The following is a 9,090-nucleotide window of genomic DNA, read 5'->3' as shown; positions in this document are numbered from 1 at the left end:
CAAGGTCAACGCTGCCCTCTCCTGGAGCCTCCTTGCCACCTCGGCCAGAAGCCCTCCTTCCTGTTGACTGTGGCACCTGCTCTCCTCTTCGAGACCCCGCCCCCTGGGAGGGCGTGGGTGGGGCTCAACACCTGCACAGGCCCAGCGCACGGTCAGGAAGGTCCTGGAGGGAGGGTGGAGGGGGCTGGAGGCAGGAGGACCCTTTCTTTTGAGCAGGCAGGGTGGGGAGTGGGGGTTGCTCACCAGCTCAGGGCCGGGCTGGGGAGCCCGTTCCTCTCTGTGATGGGAGCAGACCCGGTGCCTCTGCTCTTATGTCGACTGTGGGTGGCTGTGCAGGTGTAGGCACCATCTGTGCACTTGGCCTGCTTGAAAGGAGGCCGGGCTGCCCGGGAGGCTCAGGCCAGGACTGTCCCTAGTGCTCACTGCTCCAAGATGAGAGAGGGCAGGGAGTCCATCTCCAGACAGGGAGGCCTCTGGGGCTGGAGTGTAGCCTGTTGGGGACCACCGTCCTGCCTCTGTGGTCAGTGACCTCAAAATACGGGTGGAGAAGCCCTCTGAGTGCTTTTGGTTTTCATCCTCACGGGAGTATTGCAGGAGTGAGGGAGGAGTCCTCGCCCTCCCCACAGAAAGAGGTCTGGGGAGGCTGCCGTCTGCCAACCCCAGCTCCTCTCCGCTTCCACCCTGCACCCACCTTGCTTCAACCACCTGCCTCCCACCCACCTCGGGGAGAAACGGAGGCCAAATCCCTCCTCCATGGGATGTGGGGGTCTCTAAGGGAAAGGCTAAGCTGGGCCAGGTCCTCCGTGAGCCCCAAATGCAGGGCGCGGCCAGGGAGGCAGCCGGCTTGGCCACTGTGGGAGGGCGTGCTCCCTGGCTGTCGGGCCATCCCCCAGGCACAGGTGCCCCCAGCGAGGGACCCCACTCCACATGCTCCCAGGGCAGCAGGAAGGTCAGGAGGCAGAAGCCTGGGTCCAGTCCCAGCTGGGAGCCTTGGGCTGGAGGTTCTCCCCCGGGCCTCAGTTTCCCCTTGTGTCAGAGGAAGGTGGCAGGGAAGGGCTGGGTACCCTGAGTCTGGAGGTCCTGTGCAGTGGGGGCAGGGGTACATTTTCGGCTGCAGGACCATCAGCCCTAGAAGAGCCCTCCTCTTTCCTGGTGGACCTGGAGACGCCGGACCCTCCCTCTGCACCCCAAGCCTCCAGCTAGGACCCCACTCTGGGCCTTCTCCTCTTTTTCCAGAGTCTGCAGTCCTGAGCCTTTGGGACTCACCCCCATCACTCCTGCCCTCTGCCTTGCCCACCTCAACTCTTCAGCTCGGGGGACGCACCTCATGGGCATGGGGTGGGGGTGGGGCCGGCCGAGGTGTAGAGGGGCTTCCCTGTCCACAGCCTCAGTTCCCACCCTATTTCCTCTCCCCAGTATGAGGAACTGGGGGACAACAAACAGGGTCCCGGACCCCCCAGAAGCCTTGCAGTCCTGGATGTCCCAGAGGTCCCCCCATCCCCCAGCCCTGGGCCACTCCTCCTGACATCGGAGGCAGTGGTCCAGGGTGGGCTGAGGAATTTCCAACTTTCTCACGATAGATGCAGGCGGGTGCCGGTTTTCAGCTGAGAGGCTATGGTGTCTGCTCTGGAGTGATTCTGTAATCGCACAGTGCACTTGACCCTCAATTATTAAATTGTATTTATGTAATTACAGTGTATAAATATATAGCACACCCCAACCACTAAGGGGCAGGCGTGATGCAGGACGCTGGGGTTGAGCCAGGTGTGCTGGACAGGGGCCCTGTGGAAGCCCAGGGCTTAGGCCAGATGCAGCCCCGTTACCGGAGAGGTAGTGGGGGCTGGAGGGCAGGGGTTAGCAGGTGTGAAGGCGGCTCCTACCCAGGGTGCGGGGCGTGGAGGGCAGAGGGGAGACGTCCAGGGAGTTTGGGTGGCACCCAACACCAAGGGAGGGGATCCCGGTGTGAGGAGGCTCTGGTCTCCACCTGGGGGCTGTGTCCATTCCAGACCTGACCTGAGGCTGGGGTGCCTGTGGCAGGGGCTCTGGGGGCTTGCTCTGCAGATAGCAACTGCTCCCTGAGGACCCCCTGGGCAGGTGCCCCCGTCTGACAGGCAGGGCCTGAGGCTGGAGGAGGCCGGGGTGAGGAGACAAACACAGGTGGGCCCTGGCCGGGAGCCTGGTCTCGGCCATGGGCCATGCCCTTCCAACATTCTACTCTGGCGGGGAGGCTGCCAGGGCGCTGGGGTGAGGCCAACACCCAGTCCTGGGGCCGTCAGAGCACAGACTAGCCCATCTAGGCAGATGAAGGTCCCCACGGAGTGAGTGAGGGGTGGGGAGTGGATCTGGAAGGGCTGGGGCCACCAGCCATGGCCCCTGAACCCCCATGGCCCCTGAGTCCTGGCCTGAGCGCCTGTGGCTGGCTCTGGCTCTGGGTAGTGGGCCCTGCAGAGGGGCTTCCACCCATAAGTTTCCCATAAGTTTCCCCGGGACACAGGAGATGCAGCTGGATCTCGGGGCGTGGAGGAAGCCAGGCATTGTCTGTAGCTGGGGCCATCCTGGACCCCACTGTGCTCCGGCTCTCTGGGCTCAGGGGTGACGCTGACCCCACATTCAGGCCACCAGCTGCCCCTGGCGGCCACAGGGGGTCAGTCCAGGTGGGCTCAGAGGAGCCCCATCAGGTATGGGGGTGCTGTTTTTGTTCAGAATTCCCTGACCCCCCCCCCGGCAACACACATGAAAAGAATATTCCACAAGTCTGTTTAAAAAATCTTGGGCATTCAAAACACACGGACGGACAGACAGACAGATGGACATGTTGGACAGGAGGGGCTGCTGGTGGTGGGGGGTGCTGCCCCTCCTGAGGACCTGGGGACAGCAGGTCCCTGGAGCCTGATGGTCAGTCCTGGCTCTACAGGGAGTTGGGCACAGAGGGGTCAGGGGGTGGCGGGCCTGTCCGGGCCTCCCTCAGGCCTGTCCCTGAGCTGGGGAAGTGGGGTCCTGTCCTGCCCGGCCACCCTGACACTGGTCTTGGGTCCCATCCCCCCACAGTGACAGAGGAGCCAACCAGGCAGTGGCTCAAGGTGCAGCCGTGAGAGCTCGGATTGGCTCAGGGCTGGCGGGGTCAGGTCTGGTGGCTTGGTGGCCCATCACACCTGCCAGCCCCAGCAGGGGGCAGTGTGGCTCCAGGGACGCCAGTGGAGGTGGGTTGGGGAGAGGCAGCTGGCTCCTCCAATTGCTGGAGGGTCTTCATGGCAGAGCTGGGAGGGGACGATGGGCCCTTCCCTGCTTCCGTCTCCACGCTGGACATGCCTGCCCCCTCCAGGCCGGCCCAGCACTGTCACCAAGCATGGACGCCTTGATTTCCTGCCCTTGGAGCCCCAACCCGGGCAGGGATCAGGGAGGCCAGCGGCCGGGCATGCTCCAGGGGAGGGCTGCGAGTGTGGTCCACGCCCATCTCCCTTCCCCTGGCCCCAAGCACTGGGAAGGGGGAGGCAGCTCACCTGAGGTCTCACCTGGCGTTGGCCCGGAGACCACCCCAGCCTCCCCGATGGCTGAGGTGAAGGTGAAAGGGTGGCCAGGCCAGCAGGGACTCCTGAAGTCGGGCCAGGCCCCAGCAAGGCTGAGGCTGAGTGGGTGGAGCTGGCCACAGAGATGGGACAGCACTGTTGGGGGAACCAGAGAGCGGAGGTCACCAGGCTGCTCCCGATGCTCAGGCTTTCACAGGGATCCATAAGCTGCAACGGCCCCCAGTCAGCACCCTCCAAAGACAGGCTGCGGCTGGCGATGGGGCTGGAGCTGCCCACACCCCCCAAGGCCCCTAGAGTTCACAGCAGCCAGGTGTGGTGAAGCCTGGCCGTCCCCACGGGCAGTGCTGGAGCTCCCAGCTGCCTTGTGAGTCATGGGGGTGGGAGTCTCATTTGGCTGAACCCCAGAAGGGCAAGTGGGGCATGGGTGGCCTTGTCCTGCCCCAGCCCAGAAAGCTGTGGTCCCGGAGAGAGTGGCTGTCCAGTCCCCCACACCATGCGAACGCTCCCCTCCCCAGCAGATCCCACCCACGGCAGGCCCATCTCTACCCAGTTCCGGACATCTGTCCTCTCCCCTGCTGCCTGGGTGTCTCTGTCCCTCCCTCAGTGCCCCAGGCCTCTGTCTCTGTCCTTTATCCCCATAACCCAACACTGACAGGAGGGAGCGAGGAGGAGGGGGGAAGAGGGAGCAGGAAGGGGCTGCAGAGGGGAGGAGGGGGGAGGGGGAGCAGGAAGGGGCTGCAGAGGGGAGGAGGGGCTCCATGTGCTATGGGGCCCTGGAAGGAAGGTCGTGTGACGGGGGGCTCCTGAGCTCGCTGGGCCTGTGGTGGGGTGGGCATGGGGAGCACAGGGCAGGCCCCCCAAAACCCGTCCTCCCCATCAGCCACAGGCACTGACCACCCAGGAGAGGGCAGTGAGAGCTGTCAGCTGCCCAGGGAGGGTGGGCAGGGGTGCGGCCCTTTGCAAGGACAGGAGCTACTGGGCAGGGAGAAGGGCACGGGGTAGGCATGGGAGTTAAAGGGACTCTGGCTGCATCGATAGTCCAAGGGCTGCTGCCTGGCCTGCATTCCAGGTCTCTGCCTCATCCCGTGTCCCCGAAGGTGGCTTGTGCCATGGGGCAGCAGCGGCCCCCTGGCCACCCAACCTGGCTCTTGGAGCTAGGTGGTGCCCAGACTGGAGGAGGCCGGGGTGGCTGGCTCCTGTCCACTATCTTACTGTTCCTATCATTGCGTCTCTTGGGTGTTGATTGGCACCTGTGGAGGGCAGGGCTGCCTTAGGAGCTGGCAGCTCTCAGTTCTGATTCCTGGACATGAAGAAACTTGGGGTAAGGCCCCCAGGTCTCAGAGAGGCCCTTTGAGCTTCCGGCCTCGTCATCGGAAGAGCCCAGCATTGCCCTGGGTCATTCTACACCCTGCCCTTTGGGGGGACCAGCCAAGGCCAGGGCTGGGAGAGGACGGTCCCATCTGCTAGAAGCTTCTGGAAGGATGGGCCGCCTGGTGGCAGGCACTTCTGGGCTAGAGCTGGGTGGGAGGGAGGGCAGAGGCCAGGGGGCGTGTCCTGGACACAGAGGGCACCAGGTCCTCTCCGCTGCCTCCTGCTCTTCCCAGCACAGCTGTGCTTGGCACCCCTGCAGTCGGGGCAGAGAGGAAGGGGTTAGGGGTCCCTGAGTCAGCCCAGGCAGCCCCACCCCTCCCCACCTCCTCCACCGTCTTTCAATCAATATCAAGTGGACGGGAGACAAATCTGGGAGCAAAGAATCCCAAGCAGCCGTATAAATCACAGTAATGACCATTCAGATTAAACCAGTCGCTGTAATAGAATCAATTTAGCTGACACCACCGGTCTCCCCGCATTTCATCTCCGTCTCCAGCTGCTGGTGGGAGAGGGGCTGTTCAGCGACCCCTCTAATGACCCCTCCAGGCCTGGTCCACAGGCAGGGCTCTGCGGCCATCACGGCTGGGAAGAAAGGCTGGGCCATCCTGGGGAAGCTACATGGGGATCAGGGCTCCAGGGCCCAGCCATTCCTGTTATCCTCTTTCTCCAGACAGAGTGGACTTGGACCAGGGGAGGCCCAGAAAGAGGCCTGCACCCAGGATGGTTCAAAAACCATCGGACAGATCCGGAGCCTTCCCCAGGGCCAGGATTCCAGGCTGAGCAGCCACACCCCGGGCAGGACTCGAGCCTGGGCAGCGGCCACAAGTCCAGGAGCAGCTGGGCAATGTCCAGCGCGTTGGTGTCAGGCAGGAGGCCCTGCTGAGCACACCGGGCTGTCCGAGAGGCTGGGCCTGAACACAGAGCCAGGCTCCCTGAGAGCGGCTTCTGGCCTTCTCGTTCCCTGCAGAGGCCCTCGCTCTTCTGGCCTCATCCTGGTTCTCTCTCTGAATGTTGGGCCAGATGCACACCTGTCCTGGGGCCGGCTCCTCTCCCTTTTTTTTTTTTTTTTTGAGACAAAGTCTTGCTCTATTGCCCAGGCTGGAGTGCAGTGGTATGATCTCAGCTCACCACAACCTCTGCCTCCCGGATTCTCCTGCCGCAGCCTTCCGAGTAGCTGGGATTACAGGCGCCCACTACCATGCCCGGCTAATTTTTTTTCGAATTTTTAGTAGAGACGGGGTTTTGCCATGTTGGCCAGGCTGGTCTCGAACTCTTGATGTCAGGTGATCCGCCCGCCTCAGCCAAGTAGAGACTTTGCATAACACAAACGCTGGGAGAGCTCATCACACACACACAGACACTGACTAAGACAACAACTAAAAGATACTGTTGGCCGGGCGCGGTAGCTCACGCCTGTAACCCCAGCACTTTGGGAGGCCGAGGCAGGCAGATCACCTGAGGTCGGGAGTTTGAGACCAGCCTGACCAACATGGTGAAACCCTGTCTCTACTAAAAAAATACAAAAAATTAGCTGGGCGTGGTGGCGGGCACCTGTAATCCCAGTTACTCGGGAGGCTGAGGCAAGAGAATCACTTGAACCTGGGAGGCAGAGGTTGTGGGGAGCCAAGATCGTGCCACTGTACTCCAGCTTGGGCAACAAGAACAAAACTCCACCTCAAAAAAAAGAAAGGAAAGAAAGAAAGAAAAGAAAAAAGATATTGTTTATTAAAATGAAGTCCCCTGAGACAAGAAGTTGAAAAATGTGAGTAAATTTAACTAGTGACTGTAAAACAAAGCCTAGTAAACAAGCAAAACTGAAACCGGACAAGCCCTCCAAGATGGCGGGGAGGACTCTGCGGGTGCCCCGAGGAGGTCACTGCCTGTCGTGGCCTTGGGGGATCCGTGGGGTGAAAACCGATAAACTTGGTTGGAAAAAAAACCCTGCAGATCTTATAGCATTTAAAAATGTTAAAGGCTACCTGGGCGTGGTGGTGACACATGTCTGTGGTCCCAGCTACTTGGCAGGCTGAGGTGGGAGGATGGCTTGAGCCCAGGCTCCATCGCCACAACATTTTTTAAAGAAAATTAGCCGGGCATGGTGGCACATGCCTGTGGTCCCAGCTTCTCAGGAAGCTGAGGCAGGAGGATTGCTTGAAGTGGGGAGGCAGAGGTTGCAGTGAGCCGACATCGTGTCACTGTACTCCAACCTGGGTGACAGAGCGAGACTCCGTCTCAAAAAACCAAAAAACAAAAAACAAAAAAAAAAAAAAGAAAGAAGAGATTAATGCATTTGAATACATTAAAATTTAACAATTCTGCACATGCTTCAATAGAACAAATGAAGCCAAAGGCAAGCCAAAGACCAGCCACGTATCCAATGCATAATCACAAAAAATATTGACCAGCCCAACAGGAAATGGGCAAATAACTGGAACAGGCGACTTGCAGGAAAATCAAATGCCCAGAAACATATTCTAGATGTTCCACCTAACTCGTAATCAGGGAAATGCAAGTTAAAATAAGAAGATTCCACGTCACACTCAGCACTGTGGTGAAAACTCAACGTCTCCCATTGGGATGTTGGCCAGTTGGTGAGATGGGGCGTCTCACACCCACAGTGCACAGCCTCCTTGGAAGGCGTCAGGCAAAATCAAGTAAGTGGAAGACATCTGGGCCTACGATCCAGTGATTCCACTCGCAGGAATATCTTCTGGAGAAATTCTTCCACTGTGCAAAAGAGGCTGCACCTGCAGCCGACTGCAGCTTTGCTCTTGGACGGGGAACGTCCACTGGCTGGGTGTGGGCGGCAAACCACCCAGGCGCCGAGGCAAGAGACCGAGGACACGAGCTGTTCCAGTATAATAAAATATAAAACAAGAATAGTCATACCAGATATAGATCTTAGATATGATTATATATGAATATCATTAATCGTTAGTTTGTAGCAATTACTCTTTATTCCAATATTATAATAATCCTCGCTCTATAATCATAATCTAGGATAAACCAGGCCATACAGAGATAGGAGCTGAGGGGACATAGTGAGGTGTGACCCGAAGACAGGAGTGCGAGCCTTCTGTTATGCCTGAACAGGGCCACCAGAAGGGCTCCTTGGTCTAGTGGTGACGCCAGCGTCTGGGAAGACACCTGTTGCCAGGCGGACCGTGGTCTAGCGGTAGCCTCGGTGTCACGGAACAACACCCGCTACTTAGCAGACCGGGAAAGGGAGTCTCCTTTTCCCCGGGGGGGTTTAGAGAAGACTGCTCCTCCACCTCTTCTGGAGGGCCTGACATCAGACTTTCCCGCAGTTATCCGGAGGCCTAACCATCTCCCTGTGATGCTGTGCTTCAGCGGTCACGCTCCTAGTCCTCCTTCATGTTCCATCCTGTACACCTGGCTCTGCCTTCTAGATACCAGTAGAAAATTAGTGAAAGTACTAAAAGTCTCTAATATGCACAAATAATGGCGTAAGCTGTCTTTCTCTTTGTCTTCTCTCTCTCTCTGCCTCGCATGCCAGGCAGGGAAGGGCCCCCCGTCCAGTGGACACGTGACCCACGTGACCTTACCTATGATTGGAGATGGCTCACTCTCCTTATCCTGCCCCTTTTGCTTTGTATCCAATAAACAACAGCGCAGCCAGACATTCGGGGCCACTACCGGTCTCTGCGCATTGGAGGTAGTGGACCCCGGGCCCAGATGTCTTTTCTTTTATCTCTTTGTCTTGTGTCTTTATCTCTACACTCTCTCGTCGCCGCACAAGGGGAGAGACCCACCTACCCTGTGGGGCTGGTCCCTACAGCTGGGGTCAGTGCACACCCCACAGAGTGACGTGAGGACAACCAGTCGAGACAGAGTCAGCATGGGGGACAGCAAAGCCCACAGGAGCCGAAACGTCCCTCACAGAGGAGCCAGAGTTCTGCGGGCCACACGTGCCAGCACTGAAACCTAAACCCATGACATCACTCAGGCATCGGGGTCCCCGTGAGCAGCGAGCCCCATGGGCTGGGGAAGGCGTCCACCTGGTGACAGAGCACAGAGGCTCAGGAAGCCAGAGGGCTCAGACTCCATGAACCTGGCTGGGGAAGTGCACGGGGTTGGTTGGCCGTAATCATCTCTCTTCCGTCCTCAATGTGTAAAATTTTTTTTATTTAAAAAATGTTCTTAATCCACATTAGCAGATTTCACCATCCTG

Source organism: Symphalangus syndactylus, chromosome 11 (genome assembly GCF_028878055.3).
Source record: "Symphalangus syndactylus isolate Jambi chromosome 11, NHGRI_mSymSyn1-v2.1_pri, whole genome shotgun sequence".
Lineage (NCBI taxonomy): Eukaryota > Metazoa > Chordata > Mammalia > Primates > Hylobatidae > Symphalangus > Symphalangus syndactylus.
The sequence above is the reverse complement of the archived record's forward strand: the minus strand, read 5'-3'. Positions refer to the sequence as shown.